Source organism: Acanthaster planci, linkage group LG02 (genome assembly GCF_054643075.1).
Source record: "Acanthaster planci isolate LZ-2023a linkage group LG02, COTS_SCS, whole genome shotgun sequence".
NCBI lineage: Eukaryota > Metazoa > Echinodermata > Asteroidea > Valvatida > Acanthasteridae > Acanthaster > Acanthaster planci.
The window spans coordinates 18,364,056-18,382,469 of record NC_141778.1 but is presented as its reverse complement, the minus strand read 5'-3'; the positions used below and the strand labels follow the sequence as shown (position 1 = coordinate 18,382,469).

General features: G+C 39.3%; 2 long non-coding RNA genes across 10 annotated transcripts in view; one reads left to right on the top strand and one right to left on the bottom strand.

Moving 5' to 3' along the window:
• The first annotated feature begins 820 nt into the window (after positions 1-820).
• Positions 821-14,465, top strand: LOC110989359 (uncharacterized). 2 transcript variants are annotated; one of them, XR_015424335.1, is made up of 4 exons: positions 821-1,001; positions 3,633-3,721; positions 4,151-14,293; positions 14,332-14,465. It is a non-coding gene; the product is annotated as an uncharacterized LOC110989359 (long non-coding RNA). The 2 variants fall into 2 exon arrangements; XR_002599598.2 differs by having other exon boundaries at positions 850-1,001; positions 4,151-14,465.
• Positions 14,438-18,414, bottom strand: part of LOC110983827 (uncharacterized) — a 118,183-nt gene continuing 114,206 nt past the window's right edge. For all 8 annotated transcript variants that reach the window (XR_015424325.1, XR_015424327.1, XR_015424331.1 and 5 more), the window contains one exon: positions 14,438-17,986. This is a non-coding gene — a long non-coding RNA (uncharacterized LOC110983827). The remainder of the gene's footprint in view (positions 17,987-18,414) is intronic.

The following is an 18,414-nucleotide window of genomic DNA, read 5'->3' as shown; positions in this document are numbered from 1 at the left end:
TTGGGCACGTCTATGCAACTTTAATGTAACATTCCAGTGACGTTACTGCAACGTCGTGAGTACAACACTACAACATTGGAGGGACGTTTTAGCAACTAAGTTGGTACGGTACTGAAACATTTGGAGCGTTACTGCAACTTGTACTGCAACCATTTAGACACTGTACTGCAACCATTGTTGACAACATTCCTGCAACTTTGAGGGCACCACTTATTTGAAGCTTAGTGGCTGCACTTATGCACATTTTTACATCAGTCCTACCACATTAAACATACCTGTCGACGAATGACAACAAAACAACTGAATCAGAATTACTTTTTTCTACTTTTATTACAAAGTAATTCCACGTGTTTTTTGGGTCTGTTTTATCAAAGTGAACAGTTATGGCATGTTTCCAGGCTCTGAAATATCAAACAAGATAAATATTTACGGCAAGACAAAATTGGGTTGGTACAAACAGCTGTGGAACTTGGGGGGGGGTGCAGTTGGGAGGCCGGGCATCAGCTATTAAACGGTGTATAGCTTTTTTCTTTTTGCCTCTTTAAGTACTATTAAATACATTTGGTTGTTGGGACGTCTAAACATGCTCAAAATCTGCCGCCTTCATATTTTTTCTCACAAAAATGGGGGATGATTCAAAAGCCCTTCCCAGCCTCCCCCCCCCCAAAGTGAGGAACATACCCCCACCCCCAGGACTACGCTCCAGGTAAACATTTTGGTTTTTCATTTAAAAAGCCTCCATATTTTTTCAGTGGTTCCTTGCCATGTAACAAGTACCAGCCGTGTTGCTTGGTGGAGCACACATACTGTCTCTCTGGATTTTTGCTGTTTCAACTTAAAACAAACAAACAAACATACATATTCCGCCATTTTTAAAAAAAGTCCATTCGTGCACAGCGCCATGGATTTTTCTCACAAATTTAAACTTTTGCTGCCCTTATTGAATTCACTCAACTACAGTATACGCAACACGCCAGCATAACGACTGATACAACCTCAAGGTATGTTTAAATATTTCTTAAACTGTCTTGTGTTGTTAATAGATTTATGTGAATCTTGGTATGGGCCAGTTTTCGGACGGGGCACGTGTTCCGTCCGGTTGGGATGCGCCATGCGCGCCACGGTTACGCCGAGCCCCACACGTGTACGGCTGTGGTGGCTCTCTTTTACAATCTGTCTCTTATCTGTCGCCACCTCAGCCTTACTTCAAGGCATGTCTTAAATGCCTGAAATCCAAACTGCAGGATGTCTCAAACTTTGAATCCTACTCGTAGGCCTATCTGAATATTTTTCAAAATGAGAATGACCAACTATTCCTCATAGTTTGATCTTTTATATGAGCTCCCTAAAGCTTTCCAAAACCGAATATTTTCCGATGTAAGCCTATGGCGCTTTGAAAAACCTGGCCTGTGATATTTATGTGTAGGAGCCTGGCTTATGTGCTGACCGTGGGTGTCGCAGTTTTGAAAAACGAAGGCAGTGCTTCATGCGTCAGATTTCAAGGCACCCAACAGGCGCTCTGGTGATAGGATGTACCACACAAAACTGGTTCCCTGTCACCTTGCGTGACAAATGAACAAGAAACCAGTGAAATTAAATTTGAATAAATAATGTACCATGCTCCACACACGTGCTGTGGGCGTATTGTACACTAGCAAAATGTGCGCGCAACTTATTACTAAGCAATACCGTGAAAACATCTACGACACCCGTCGGGTGCCTTGACTTCCGATACACAAAGCACTGCCTTTACGGTTTTTCAAAATGGCGACACCCACGGTCAGGCTATCACAGGCGGGGCTCTTACATTGGAAAATAGGCCTGTACGGTTTTTTAAAGCTTTAGGGTGCTCATATAAAAGTCCAAACTCTGAGGAGTATGCCGGTGTAAGTAAAATTGTTGAGTCATTCTCATTTTGGAAGATATTTGGATTCAAAGTTTGCAGTTTAGATTTCAGGCATTAAAGACATGCCTTGAAGTTGGGCTGTGGTGGCGACAGATAAGAGACAGATTGTAACAGAGAGCCACTATAGCCTACGTGTGGGGCTACATAATATGCCGTAATACCTGGCATGCCTGGCCCACTGGGAAAGGAATCCTCCCTATCTAGGCTTTCCGGACTCAGGACTCGCGAAGAAAACAATACTAAATCAGTTTCAAGAAGATAGCCCTGAGAGCTTAAAACAATAATTTATATGTATCCAAGGTAGTCACAGTAGTGCCAGCGTGTCTGGTCCCAGCAGGGTCCGAGTAACAAGGACTCTCTACAAATAGAGGTGTAGCATCCAAGAACCCTTCATAGTCCTTCTCAACAGATTGCTCTCCAAATACATGTAGCTAGTACACTGCCGTACCCTGAATCAAATTCCTCAGAATTCACCCCCAAAATGATCCTTAAACTGTCTAATGCACTCACTGTAGGATTCAGTGGGAATTAAAGATTCCAATGATTGTGGTAAAGTTTACTTACATTTGGGGGAAAAGAGCAATTCCCCTTCTAATCAGAAACTCTCCTGTTGCTGGGTTAGAAATCGAAGTTGCCATCTTCTTGTGCTTTTCAAAGTGTATGCAAAAGACAGAGTATTGAAATGTCATGAGCGGATCATTGAGAATAGTTTTAATTGATCATGTCCATGCCTAAGTGATAAAAAAAACAATTTGTAGGGTCCTAGTTACTCGGACTATGGCATATCCAGGTCTTGGATTGATCGGGGGGTGGGCAAAATGAAAATTTTTGAAAGAATTCCATATATGGAAAGCCTATTGCTAAAAAGTCGACTTAAGCAGTGAAAATATTGAGGTAATCACTTAAAAAACACAGTTTTTAAAGAGCAGTCTCCGAGGTTTTGTGCTTAGTGTGTTATGTGGCGTTCCGTATATGGAATTCTTTCTGAAATTTTAAACTAAAAAATCCCATTACCCCTCCCCTGGCAGTTATTTTTAGTCCAAGGAGCGAGATCTCTAATGTTATAAAGAGAGGTACATGTAGGTGTCTTTAAGTGAAGACTGCGCGTCTTTCAATAATCCATAGTATTTGTTTTTTCTGCCTGTTTAATCTTCATTACCAGTTCAGTAGAAACTCATTGAGCACCATGCATTGGCTACCAAAAAGTTCAAACCATTGAAAACCATTGAACATGCATGTACCTGTACATGCAGTTAATGTCATTGTACAGGTTTAAAATGACAACTCCTACATGTACATGTACATACACCTGCTGATCCAAGTGATTTAGATATCCCATTAGAACTTGTTTGTCATTTTCTTAATCCTTCCTTCACATCAGCTACATGTACATGTCACAGCTTTGCTTACGCTCTGTCATTTGTATTTGGGTCATTCCATGAGGTTGGGGCACAATTTGTGACCGTGTCCTCGTTACTTGGGTAACTTTTGCAATCTGTCATGATCTGTAGAGTACGTCATTTATTCTGTAAAAATAACACACACCTCTGTATTTAGCCTTGCAAGATGTATAATTTGGAATCCTTATGCAGGGAAATAGCTGTTCATTTTTACGGAACCCACGTAGCAATAGACACCATCACAAACTGTGCCCCAACCTCATGGAATGACCCCTTTGCACAAGAGTAAAAAAAAGATTTTACTCCTTTTTAATTTTTTTCTTCAGACTGGAAATATTGCCATGACTTGCAAGCTTCTTTGGTAGCAGTGTAACGTGCACATGGTTGATCAGTGTTGCAGAACTAGCCTTCCAAGGTGAGATTCAAAAAGATTTTGTTACTCCGCATACATGTTTCTACTTGTAACATATACATATAATTTGTCATTATTTTCCAATTGGCAGTCAAAATGCCATTTGTGTTACCTTCCATGTATAGCCTGAACGTGCCTTTCAACTTATTTAGCATTGATGCCATAATAAATGATTTCCAAATGCTAAATCGCTCAAGGAATTGTACCAAATAGCATTTGAGACTAAAGAAGTTGTTTGTTGGCATGTCACTCAATCAAGATTCACCTTCACTGCAGTGTTCCTGTTTGATACATTTGTCCCTCAAAGCTGTAAATTGTGGCACTAAATACTTGCACCACAAGGGTTGTACATGTATATGTAGTCAGACTGGCGGACAATCTCAGTTGACTTATTGTTTTGTATTTTTTGCTTTCCTTTTGATATACACACAGAAGAATTCTTGCCACAGTGTTGATGTACATGTTACATGTATCATCATTCAAGAGAGGAAAATTCTTCAGAGACACAGGGGAAGCCACCGCAGGTTGATGATATCAGTTGCCATACTTGAGGCCTCAACAATTTGCTGAAAGTCACTGTTGGCTCGACATGTCACCTGACCAAACAGATACATGTGTATGACAGTTCCACGGTGTGGTTGCTTGATGTCACCAGAGGTCTCTGACTACCACTGCTGATTTGATGATGTGGGTTTTTTGTGGTCATTTGGATTCCTTCACCAGCACTACCATTCCACAGTTTGGACGTCGAGAAGTATGAAGATGCAGTTCGAACAGAACTAAATGGACGAGACCCTCAGACCCCTTAGGTTAACTTGGTGCTAGTAGTGCTTGTCCCACAAGTTGTTTTTTGCAGTTCTGCTGGACCATCTCTGTTCTGCTGCCATTGGCCAGATACTCAGAAGAGGACGCAAAGAATGAATCAACTTGAGTTAGGCAGATCTTAGTCTGTCAAGTTTGGTGTTCTGTTAATTGATGCCAGTTACTCACAGACGAGTTTCAGCTTTTAGAATGAATGCTGCGGTACATGTTTGTTTGTGCATTCATGTATGTGCCTGATTCAACTTGTCTTGTGATGTCTCTGTCTACCAAACTGGATAATGCAAGAGCCATCCACGCTAAGTATAGAAGGATGCAGTGTCAGCCTAGATCAACCCCTTCTTGTTTGAGATTGAGCAAGATGGAGAGGCACTCACTTGCTCTAAAGCTGAGACCTATCCAGCAAGCACACCAACAGCCCTGTATAATACCTTCATTGCACAATTTGATGTTAACTCTTGCGGGATGTTCTGAGTGGTTTCTGCAGGTCTTCCATGTCTTAGTGACTGTGCAGATGAGCTCAGCTTGGGCACATGTCCTCTAGCAGAATGTCAGACAAACCCTTCAACACAATTCATCTCTGCCCATGGCTATGATACATTCAAAGCTTGGGAGAGAGAGCAAGTTTGCCGATAAGCCCTTTCAGACAATGGTGTGATGGATGATCTATACCATGACTTGCTCCAAGGAAGGAACAAAGTGTGCTTGGGAGATGCAACAGTTGCTAAGGAGATGCCAGGGATGTGTGCTGCCACAGCCTACTGGGATGGGATGACATGAATGCCATAAATGAACTGACTCTTGGCAATTTGAGGCATATACTGCCATGGACACTCGAACACAGCATGGAACTTGAACTCTTAGAATATGTCAAAGAGCACTTGACCTCTCTTGCCTGAGTGTCATAAGGAATCATTAAGGTTTTGTTGGATCACAAAAAATCATCCTTGGGTAGGCCTACTCTAAGCCAAGTATTTCAAGGATAATCCTTACAAATTGGTCAGAGCAATGTAATTTGTTTTTTTCCTACAATGTACATGTACTCAATGAACAACACTATACATGTACCATAACGGAGACAAACTGGTACCTCCAGTTGATTGAAAATGAATGTAGACTGTCTGGTGGACTTCATCCTTTCAAAAAGAATAAAAAATTCTGGAAATGGTTATCAAATTTCAGGGCACCCAAGGGCAGGAGAGGTGGAGTATTAGACAAAGCTTGAGATGGAAAGACATTCACCTGAAAGGCAGTCAACAACTTCCCTGAAGATTTTCATTTATTTTCTTTCATTCTTTCTTGTACCAGAATTCCATTTTGGCTCCATCTCTTAGTCATTTTGCTGTAAAATCTATTGTTGATAGTACCCTTTTAATCCTTGGGGAAAACAGAGTTTCTGTTGGTGTTGATCAAATTTCAATTTTAATGAAACAATTTATGTTGACTGCCTTAAGGTATGTCAAAATTATACCTTATCTGGTCATTGCCAAGGTAACTGGGTTCTCACAAAAGCAAACTGATTAATTCTGGAAATTTTTGGCTTTGGTTTGCATGTTTTCAGTCTGCACAAAATTGTGGCCCCTCTTTAGATGAAATGTGAGGGGTCATACAATTTCTTTTCGAACATCATTCTAAATCAGATTGAAATCAGTGCTGTGTCACTCTGACTTACCTTACTCTGACTTCCATCAAAGAAGTTTGTGTAAAGATATCTCAATCCCAGAAAATGCAGTAGCAAATTAGACACTTTGCTCCGTGTAACAAAATCTCTGGTAGATCAATTGCTTTCAGAGGCTCCTTTATTTGTCATCAATCCAATTGACTGTTTTTGTGAGAGTCGGTTATGTGGAGTGAAAGATAATCGGAAGTGATTTTAAAAATGCCTGGATGGTAATGCCTGTATTTTATCTGGGCACAAGATTGGTCATCTGTCATGCCAGCTAATTGTTGAGAAAAAAGTGTTGCTGTTTTGAATTGATATCTGCATATTGGATGCTGATAGAAATGCCAGTCATGGTCCTACTTCGCGCTTTGCTTGCCGAATGGTACATGTACAAATACCTGAGCTTGAAATTTACATACATGTACATGTACATACAATTTTTGTCTTATTTAAGAAGAAAGCAAAAAGACAACCTTTTGTCATTGTTTCAGACAAACAGCAAAAAAAGTGCATACGTTTTCATTTAGTTTTACAAATTTGATGATTTATTTCCTTTGATACAGAACACTTAATTTCAAATGTGAGCTTGTCAGTACTCCATTCAAAAGATTTTTTGGCAAAGTCATTTGGTGTTGTTTAAACTGTTCACGGCACATGTTTATTTGAAATTTGGAGATACATGTATGTTATCTCTGAGTTACCAGCTAGCTCTAATATCAAAGTAAACCCTTGTGTTTCCATTTCTGAGTCATCTGTTTTGGAAGATTACTTTGATCACACTGGAGCACTTTATCTTGAATTGTGTAACGGTGCATCTGATCCTAAACTCTAGTCTCCTTTCAACACAGATCAATCTTGTGCCCACCATGTCATTCATTTTTTGTATAACCAGCACTGGCATGTAAGTCAAACTTGAAGGTATCCATTCAGTTGGACTCTTAACTGGTAGTTTTCAGGAGAAGTACCTCATCACAAATGCTGTCAAATTCAAATGTGCACTTGTCAGCATTCCATTCAATTTTTTTTGGCAAAGTCATGAAATTCAGTAATAAAGATACATGTAACATGTTTACTTTGGAGAAATGCCAAAAGATTCTCAAGAAATTAATTCTCCCAAACTTATCACAAACAAACACTTGCATCATTTCTCTATCTCTGGTGCTGATTGTACGATTTATGCCATCATAAAAACCCAATACATGTAACAATGTATAACAATCTATTACTTCATGTTTCACCTACAGGCATTCCATCCTAAAATCACTCGAAGCCCAATGCATGCAGGTCCCCCCTGCTGCACGCCCGGGTGGTGTTCCCCGCCCTGCAGGCACCGACAGGCCTGGTGAGTCACCCCTGCTGTCTGTCATCGGCTGGTGGTTGGCTGTTCTTTGTGTGTGCACCTTCTTCCTGCTTCTTGTTGTCTGGGCGATCATGGATACCTCAGTTGACTGCAATGGGTAAGGATCACTTGTGCTCTTACAGTTGGCTTGCTTTCCTTCAAAGGAGCTGGCATCGAGGCTGCTTGTACGATGTGTTACCGTGGCAACCAATGAATCCATCCTGCACTCTTAGGATTGCGAATTGAGAGATAACTCTTACACCTACTCTTGATCTGACACCCACAACTTCAGATGTCCTCAGTTACATCGTGTTTTGAACCAGACAGAGGAAATGTTTACCCATGCTAACTTTTTGTGAGTTATCTCTGATGTTTCTCAGTGTTGTGAATTTTGGGACAATTGTCGTAACTCCTGTTTGTGTTGATAACTTCCTTGTGCAACTCCTAAATTGATCTACATTGTATTGTGTTACCATGTTCCAAGACAAACCTGTTCTCAAAAGGACAGAGCAGACGCAGTCATCAAAACTGTAATAAAATGAAAAAGGTGTGGACGGTTTATATTCCTAGCCATAATATCTGTATGATTTATTCTTTGAGCCATGCCACTGAAAATGAGATCATTTAAACCAACCCTCTGCTTTTTGCCTTTTGTACACTCACTCGCAAGGCAAACATTCTTGTAAAAACTGAAAGACAAAAAGTTCCATTCCTAATCTCAGAGCCGAAATTGTAAAATAGTCCTGCTGCACGTGAGACACTCTGGTTTAATCACAACAAAGCCAAAACTGATTCCTGATTGAGAAGCTATTGCAAACCATTCAAAAAGATTTGAATTCAGTCTCAAAGAAATTGTATCTATCTTTTCGTTTTGTGAAAGAAAGAAAGTTGAAGCAAAAATTCATCTGAAGTGAAATCAGTAGTAAGGAAAATAGGCAGTTGAATCTGAGTCCAGTTTCAAGATTGCCACTGCTGTTATTTAGCTATATCAATTGTAATAAATCAACTTTTAAAAGCCATTGTGCCAACATCTATCTGTATTAAAAATGAAATGTGTAGCTCAACTTTGAAAATCCATTGACACCAAAATATGTTTGGGAGAATTAAAACAGGTAAAAGGAAACAAAGAAAGTCCTGTGAAAGGCCAAACTCTTGAATTTACAAGGAGAAGTTGTGCAGAGATTGGGAAACCATACTGCCTCCTTGCCAGATGATGGATGCGGTGGACAAGATGCCCTCTGCATCCTGACAAGAAGCTGTGGTGTCAGACACGGGGAGCCAGTCCTGCCTAAAGGCATCCATGGTAAGCTTAATTGGAGTTTGAAGGATCAATTCATGCACTGATTGACAAGGTTGTACATCCTCACATCTTGCCCATTGAACCCAAAGTCCCAATTGTGTGTCTCATGGCTAGGAGTCATGCTGCCTGTATGTCTGTGTAATAAGATCCAATGGCTCTGTGCATGTAGTCTTCAGTCTTTGGCAGTACTGTGTGTAAGGGCCCATTTACACTGACGAGTGGCAACAGAAAAGTGGCTATGGTAGCAATTACAGGTATGTACAAATTGGAAATCCATCCAGTATGCGGATCGTGACATTAATGACTTTCAACCTTGCCAGTGGTGCCCTCATGGGAAGAGTTGAATGCACAAATGAATGCATGCCTATTCTCACTTTAACACTCTGAGAGCTAGTTCATGATGTCATACGTAATGAAGCCACTGATTGGTCAGTCTCAATGTAGAATCTTTGAAAAGTCAGTGATGTTTCCTAATGCAGCAGTTTATCGTCCTGCTGCAGGGTTTGTCTGCTCTCAGTGTAAAAGCAGTGAAAGCAGTGTGTGCAATATTTGTTACAATTGGGAATTCTATTGCCACTTGTCTGTGTAAATGGGCCCGTAGAAGGGAAAAGGTTACCTGAAAAGTTGACCTGTATTGTTACTGAATTCTTGATGAAGGCATTGACAGTGAAAAAAGATATGAACACTGTTGATTCAGTGAACATGCCACTCTGGAATATGCGACTCAAAATTGTTCTCTCCTCTTGGCTTGTTTTCCAAACTTCTCGGAATCTTCATGAATTCAAATCAGTGGCAGAGCTGTGAGAAATCAAAAAAGTCACTCACTGTTGCAGCTAAAGACAAACCTGATTGTCTGGACAGAGAGAAACAGCCTGTATCAAGGTGCCATCAGTGATCAAGAAAGGCATCACATCAAATGATACAAGGCACATCAATGGATAAAACTTCCACCCGTGTCAGAGTTCCAGTGATCATGAGTGCTTGAATGCAGCACAGTGAAGTGCAATTGCACATTGTAATGCCGTCTGCACCTGGGCCATGATAGCTCAAACTATCAAGCGCTAGAATCTGGAGAGCACATGTACCCCAGTGGATGCCAAGTAGCATTCTTTGCTCTCTAGCAGAAGTGAATAAAAGTCACAGATTCTGTGATGGTCATTTGATTTATGTGAGTCGCAGGTAAAACAAGACAAACTTTACATGCCAGCAGGCCAACAAGATATTGTCATATGGTTTCATCCCAGTTTAAATGCAACACACAGTTGAAGGGCTTTAATTAGCTTGCCTTACAACTGTACTTGGCCCAAAGGATGAACTGGTCTTTCCAGTATTAAGCAATGTGTCCCAAACAGTTCTTGACCTAAATGCCAAATCTTTAAAGCGTGATTGTTTGGAAAATTGTAGTCCACATGCAGATGATCCAAATCAAAATTACAGTCGACTCTCGTTATTACGAAATCAGCTAAATTCCGGTTATAACAAACAAAAGTGTGTAGTCCTGGCAAAAACATGCAATGAAAGACATTTGGTTGAAAGAAAGTAATGGTACCCCCTCTCTGTACCATGCTATTCAAAATTTCAGCCCATGACTAAACTTGTGCAAATGAAAGGAAAAAAGACTACAGTGCATTTAATTGTAAACCTTCATCACCAAATGTACATGTACCTCATCAATTGAGGCTTTGTAAAGAAAGACAGGCTAAGGGTACATGTACTTTGTACAATGGATTGTTCATACTTAGTTCTCATGAAAGAGTACTTGCTAACCACAGCCTGTAAATCTTGTGCTTGTTCAGTATCCTGCCCCCAGCAGCTAACATTGCATGTTTATAGGTGGAGAACGTTTGGGACCTGTTGCACTTCTATTGCCAAAGACTGAAGACTAACCAGCTCCATGCATTTTTTTCAGTGATGTAGTAGACAAAATACCAAACTTGCTCAGGCAATGGTTGCAAATGTACGTGTACATGCAGAGAAATGTGTTTCTTTTGGCAATCGTGGACGTTCCTCTCGTCCTCTTATGTTCATAACTTTTTTGGAAGGCCTCTAATATGCTTTGTACACGTTTGGCAATCGTGGACGTATCGGGAATCGTGGACGGTCATTAATTCTTTTGTTTAACGTCCACAATTGTTTGGGAACATCAACGCATGTGTACCGTGGCACTTGCATGTGATTAATTCTCTTGAACAATCTAGTGCAGTGCTACACACCCACTACTTGAATGTACCATTCAAAAGTGGTGTAAGCACCAAATCTTGATTTCTGTCACTCTAGATATTACATAGGGTACCGCCTTCTTGTAATCTTTCTATGCAACATTCTGTGTAATGTTGCATCTGCTTCTATATGTACATCATTGAATTGATTTTGGTCAGATGTCAAAGGTAAAAGAAATGGGCCTCTATTTTGATACAAACATGACATTCAGAATGCACTGGTACTGAATACTGGTTACATTTAGCTTCCAAACTGGATTTTATCAACCCAATTGGTTGGAGGAGCATGACTGTAAGGATTGAATCTAGGAATTGCAATTGAAATAAAAGTATGAACAACTGTTGTGAAAAATACACAACTGCAATAGATTAAGGTCAAGGAGCCTATATCTTAATACAAACGACAATGTTAGAATCTGCTGAGAATCTGTTAGAATAGTAAGATTTTTCTGAAAAAACTGTCAAAGATGCTTAAATTGTAGGAAAGTTGATACCAAACCATAGAAAAAAAGTTATTGCTTGTTTGCAGTAACATATGGCATGTTGTCAGTATTTTTCATCTGAGAGCACAGAGTGTGATGCCAGATCGTCATACCAGTTACAATCAGTCATGTTTGTTTCAGAAAGGCCATTGTTAAACAGAATTCAATGTCAAAGGTCACTTTGCTGAGGCAGGCTCTAAGAAACTCTGCACAGTCGGATCAGAGACCATCATGTTGCTTGAAAATGTTGACCTTTTTGCAGTGTTGACAGTAAAAAATGTCTCGCATGTAAGTTGCATGAAGTGCTTCGAATATGAAGAATCATCAACCATTTGTGCCACTTGTTGGTTTCAAGTAAATGCTAAATGGCATGTACATTTATGCTCATATGTCAAAATAACTGCTTTGAAAAAGTAGTTGACCGAAATAAAATAGATACAAGGCAAAAAACCCCACAATTTTACCGAATTCTTTGGCATCCAAGCTTTTGAATGATTAGCACACATCACTACTAACATTGGACTGACAACGAACAGTCTTGAAGAAGCATCAAATATGATTACATATATATGCTTCTGATGCCAATTCTGGCCTGTATTCAAGTTTATTTGTAATCTATCCTGCTTACAATCTAACAACTTATCGCCAGAGTGCAACTACCTCTCCTTGAAGAAAGTTCAACCTATGTACATGGAAAAGTGCTCCACTAGAAGCAATGGCATAGGTTAGCAACAAAGGTGGCACTGAGGACAACATGCAATCAAGAAAGATTAGTTTTTGAACCTTTTCAAGTCAGTACATTCGTCACTTGTCAGATGCATTACTTGCATATGCACATCTAGACAATCTGTCCTTTTGTGCATGAGTGACACTGTTTTGAAATTGGCTCACTTTGAAAAATCACAGCTTTTCTTGTGGCCTGCCTCAGCTTTGCATGTGAGCTATACACATGCACAATCCATTTGTTATGTAGACATGCAGTGTATGTGTACCCCAAACATTGCCATGTTAGAAGACACACTATCTTTGGGTTGATAGGAGTGAGGATGTATAACCAATTGTACAGTGCATTGAATTGATGAAAACTCCAATTAAGCTTAACCATGGGTGCCGTTGCAGGAGCAGGACTGGTAGAATCCCTGTGTCGTCACGACGCCACAGCTTCTGAGGATGCTGAGGGGTAGGTAGCTGCCGCATTCACAGTGGCATAGCCGGAAATGGGGAGCCGTGCCTTGGATGAAAAGGAATTCCTGAAAAAGTTGCCATTTTAAAAAGAAAATAAAAGAAGAAAAAACGACTCTGGACAAAAACAGTGTCCAAAATCCAGCCATCCTTTTCTTCCTACAAGGGCACTGTCTCCAATTGGGGAAATTGCCCAAGAGAAAAACCCCACTGCTATGCCACTGCACACTGTTTATCTAGCAGTGAGGCAGTATGGTTTGTTCCCCATTGCATGTCTGACTTAAAACCATAAAATGTACATGTGTGCAATGAAAAAATGAAACAGAACCAACTGCTACCTATTTCAATTTCTTATTGATGGATAAATGCTAACTAATTTTCCACAAAATATAACAAAGGGTTTGGCCTTGTGTTAAAGTTGTCCTGTATTTGCAGTTGCAAAGAAGATAATTGAAAAGTAGATGAAAGAGACCATTCTTTCAGGAATGCTAGAATGCGTCAGAATACTGGTGAATACTCTACATAATTGATAGAGCAAAATAAGACGGATGATGGCATAAATCAACCTTTTAGTCTTACCATGCGACACTTTAAGAACATACTTAGATATTTCTGGAAATGAACCAATTTATGGCGGAAAAGAAAATGCTTCTCAATCAGGAAAATTAAAAGAAGAAAGCAAGTGGTATTTTCCCTGATTCATTTGACTTTTTTTAATTGTAAAAGTGTAAAAAAGAATTAGAAAGACTGTTTGCCCAGCAAAACTAATCTGTATGTGCAGCTAAAAGGGACAAATTCTGTTTCTTTTTGATCAGATTTCGGCTCACAAGTCATTTCTAAGGAGTCATTTTGTGTACTTTAAATAGAATGAATTCGTATGTATGAGGGATTAGCTCTGTAAGCTAATCGGTGTCCACACATGACAAATAGTCAAGTTCACTGGGCTTATACAGACTGCTTTTTGAAAAAGGAACATGGTTTACACAGTACTTGTAGGTTGTATTGGAGTTGTCATGGAAGTTATTTATGTGGACAAGAGCTACGATAAATGCCCTACAAATTTGTAACATTGTCAAATGTCGTAGAAAGCTTGCAAAACGTTAGAGTGTGTTAAATGCTTCATCTGGTTGATTCAGGCACAGAATGTAACTTGTGGCTCTGGAAATGTCGGTTGCAAAGATCATGACGAGTAGCCCGTGTGGGAGGGTTCTCTTTAATGAGCAATTCTTGGGAGTAATGGAGTGATCACTGGTATCCATAGCAACACAGAGTATAAACAACCAAGATGCCGTACTTTGATAGAAAAGCAATGCCGATGGTAAGAGTTCAAGTGATCCTTGTCCTGTTGGAGTTAACTGAAGTCATTCATGAATGCTTGGATTTCAAGAGTGGGGAAATGTGTGCACATGAAGAAAAAGCGATCACTAGTTGGTGCAGATAGTTAGGGGGACTCCCTGGTCTGAAGGTGTCTGTAGGGCGGGGACACACCACTTGGGTGTGCAGCAGGGGGGGGCCTGCATGCATTGGGCTTTTTTTTTGGCTGCCCTTAGAGGTCAAAGTTCAAAGGTCAGGTCAAAGTTCAAAGGTTGGGTCAAAGTTGAAAGGTCAGGTCAAAGTTGAAAGGTCGGATCAAAGTTGAAAGGTCGGGTCAAAGTTGAAAGGTCAGGTCAAAGTTCAGGAATCTTAATTTACAGAAAACACATTTGCACAGTATCTGTTGGAATAAAGACTTTATTGAAACTATTTTCTTTACGCATCACCCAATGGATTGCCAAAAGTTTCAACAAAACAAACTGATATAACCCGCTTGTTTCATGTATCCATATTTTGGTCTTAAAAATTTACTCACCATGCCCAGTCTGCTTAATCCCCACCCACTGTTTGGCCCACTTCTGGTTAAATTAATTTGTCAATGGTCTTTTATGAACACGCTGCATCAAGTTTTAACAAGTAATGTTCACTTTTATATAGCGCCCTCTACAGACACATAAAAAGGTCTTTTAAGGAGTTTCTTAATTTCAGAAAGACTACTGTAAATTCAACATACATTGATAGGGAAAAAATCTCAATTGTTTTTACATTTGATGCAGTGTGTTCATTGGGGCATAGAGGGGAAAGCAGAAGTTCAAGACATAAGACCTGCTGTCCATTTCAGATTTCTGCAGTAAGAAAAATATTTGCAGAACAGATACTTTGCCAAAGTTCCAACTACAGTGCAACATACATGTAACTCTTAATGGTTCCAAGATGAACATTTGCCGTCAAGTGTTACATTTAGAAATAAAACCCTGTTACACAGGCGCATACAGATTTAATGGCCAATGGTGAACAGTGTAACTATAAACATAAATGTTTTCAAACACTGCCAACTTGATGCAGAAATAGAAAGTTAACTGCAAGGCTCTAACTGCATGCTTGGAAACTTGCGAAATGGACAGCAGACCCCCTACAGGAAAGAAGACACCATTCAGAACCGGAAGCTTGTTATAAACAAATTAAAACAAAGTCTACAATGGCACATCATGTAAAACGTAAGCAATATACACACTATTTCCTTTCCAGCAAATGTAATCCGAGAATCTTTTATCAGTGTTGGACACGTTGTCTACCATTGATTACTGGTTTGGAGTTCCCAGGTTTTTTTTAGTTTGCATTTTTAAATGAAAAAAAAAAAAAAACACAACAAATGAAGTATTCTAAAAAGTCGGGTATGGCCAAAAAAAGTCCCAGCTTCTGGTTAGCTCACGTGTTGACGTAGACCTGCGCATCAGCCAAATAAGTTTTTTATTTGGTATAAATGATGTTGAAAAGCTGCCAAACTTGCTTAATCAAGTGGAATCCTGCTACTGCATAAATTTAACGTGTTTTTGATGGGGTACAGTCGAGTAATATGTACAAGTTAAGGAATTGCTGAAGTTCCCCAGTCGTTTAATTGGACACTCTTTTCAGATGACGTCATTTCTGTTTTATATGTTTGCATCCGGTAACCAGACAAACAAGGTGGTCTCATGTCCCGTGTACATGTACAAGCTGAAAATGCTTTTAAACTGTAAAATTGCAGGCGCCAGTCTATATAAGTGTCGGTGCACATCGGAAGACATCGTGCGTTATCACACATCAGTTCAAAAAAAAAAAAAAGCTGCATCACTATACCACTTTTGGAGCCAACTTCCTCACCAGAAACTCGAGACCTTTTTGGGGGGCCTAATATCGGTCTTGCAAAATCTGTCCGGGCCCCAGACAGAAATTAAATGAGTACATGAATAAATCAAACAAATTTAAAAGGGGCTGTCAGGCAAACATTAAAAATAAGAAAAATATTGTCAAGAAAAAAAAATTTCTGCTAACACAAAGCTGGAAAAATGTTTCATCAATGGTAAACAACTTTAAAGGCAAAACCCATAATTCAGAACCTACCATAGAAGTTGGTAAAGTAACTTGCATCCACTGTCACTACTGACTTTTCAAACCTCTTGAAGGCTAACACTGATATCTTGAAATCATCAGCTCTAACATGCACATATTGAGGACTTGGTAAACATTTCAAAGGAATACTTGGCTGCAAAATCACTGTTTAAATTGCAGGTCAGTTATGAATACAATCACAGAAAAAGCACAGTAAAATAAAAATACCGAAAGTCCATTTTGTATTAGTGAACACACTGTGTCTAATGTACAATATACAGTATATCATGTGTATTATATGCCATTGTAGACTATACACTACAGTGTACATGTATGATAATTTGAAAGTCACTTTGTACTTAAACACAAAAGTTGTTCAATTTATACACGACTGAAATTTGAATCACCAAGAAAACCAGGCACATGTCTGATGATTATCTGTTCTTGTCAAACTTTTATCGCAGGGCATAGACGAACAGGAATCACAGACAAAACCATACTCTTTTTTGAATTACTATTTTTACAGCATTGAGACCTTTCCAACAGTTTTAAAACAATTTATTTAAAAAAATGTCTGTAATTCACATTTTATCTTGACCTGGAAAAAAAAAACTTGTCCCGAAAAAAAAAAACAATGTTGATTAGATGACTTAATTAAAGTCGTGCTACTTAATGCTACTTGAAGCAACTATCCAGTTAAACCCTTCACAGACATGTGCCTGGTTCTTTATCTAAAAACTTTTTTATTCATATCTAGAAACTACACATACATTTGTTTTATTCATTTTCAGTGACTAGTGAAGTGTAACACTGTTAAAGCTTTAAAAAACCTCAAGACTTTAGCAATGATGTGACCTGCTCCATCCAAATCAAAACTTCAAGATTTACAACACTCAGCTCTCCTTTCAACATGGAAAAGTGGACTTTTTGTTATTGTAGTTATCACAATCACAAGTGGGAATAGAACTAAGTCATTAAGTAATTGGCATTGCAATTTGTATATTAGTACCTTCAACATTTGGAATAGTTTCTGACAAATCTCAAATCCAAAAGATGTTTTGGGAAAGAATTCCCTCCCCCCATATGTTCTCCAGTATTTCCACAGAGCAGAAATAAATGCCGAATGTTACACACTTCTTTTAAGCAATAAAAAGCAGTCTCAGTTCCAAGTCTTTTATTTTCCAATGACATCCTTGATGGATGCAGACAACATGCTTGAGGCCATGAACTTCAAACAGCCATAACATGAAAGCCCAATATCAGATTTAATTTGTGCTTTTACGTGCATGACTAGTTTCCAAAAGATCAAGCATGTGACGACCGAGTTCTTTGGAAGTCCCATCCTCCCTTGGCTGAGAGATGGTCTGAAAAAGCCAAGCTCTTTGAAAGTGAAGTCAAACCTGCTAAGGCTCTTTTTGTGACAGTTTGCGCTTCAAAGGTTTTCTTTAATGATGCCACCCTTCGATAAACTGTCATTTCTCAACTTACTCCTGATTTCGATAGAGCTGGTCACATAAATAACTCCAAGCAAATCCACAGCAATGTAAATATGATGGGTGGAAGCCAAATAAATCTTAAATTCATTCTAATTTAAAAAAAGTACAAGAGTTTCCAACTACATGCAATGAGTTTTCTCCTCAAAGGGCATTTTTCGCAGGGGGTGAAGTAGTGGCGGGATAAAGTGGAAGAAAGATTGCTATGGATTTGCTCTTTTCATAAACAGTCCTAATGCAGAGTCACACCAAGTGTTCCCCTTCTTGCAGGCAAGCAGGTCCTCAACTGATGCAACAGATTCTTCATATCCACAGAATAGCCACACAAGAACCCTGCATCAGTAAGTCTTGGGGTAGAGGCATAAGCTGTTGGGGAAAGAAAAACAATGCAGCAGAAATCAGTTGGTCTTGCAAACAGGTGCATCTATAACAACACACACGATCCTCACCTAACAGCTGATTTTATCACTTTTGTCAAAGTATTTGTCAAATTTTATCAAATACATGTATTTACTGTCATTTTTTGAGCACTTATCCATAAATATATATGTTTAATAGAAAATGTTATGAGGACCCAAGTGCTCTTTTGGAAATGCTGAAATTGTTTTTCTCTAAGTTAGATTACTTTTCAAAGTGACAGTAGCACATACATCCCCTTTTGATACTTTCCTGCTGCTGTCAGGCGTGGTTTTGCAAAAGACTGAGCAACTTAAAGGCAGGGATATCATGGCTAAAAAGCCTACTGATTACAAAGAAGAAATGTATACTTTCTTTCATCTCCATTTCTACATGGA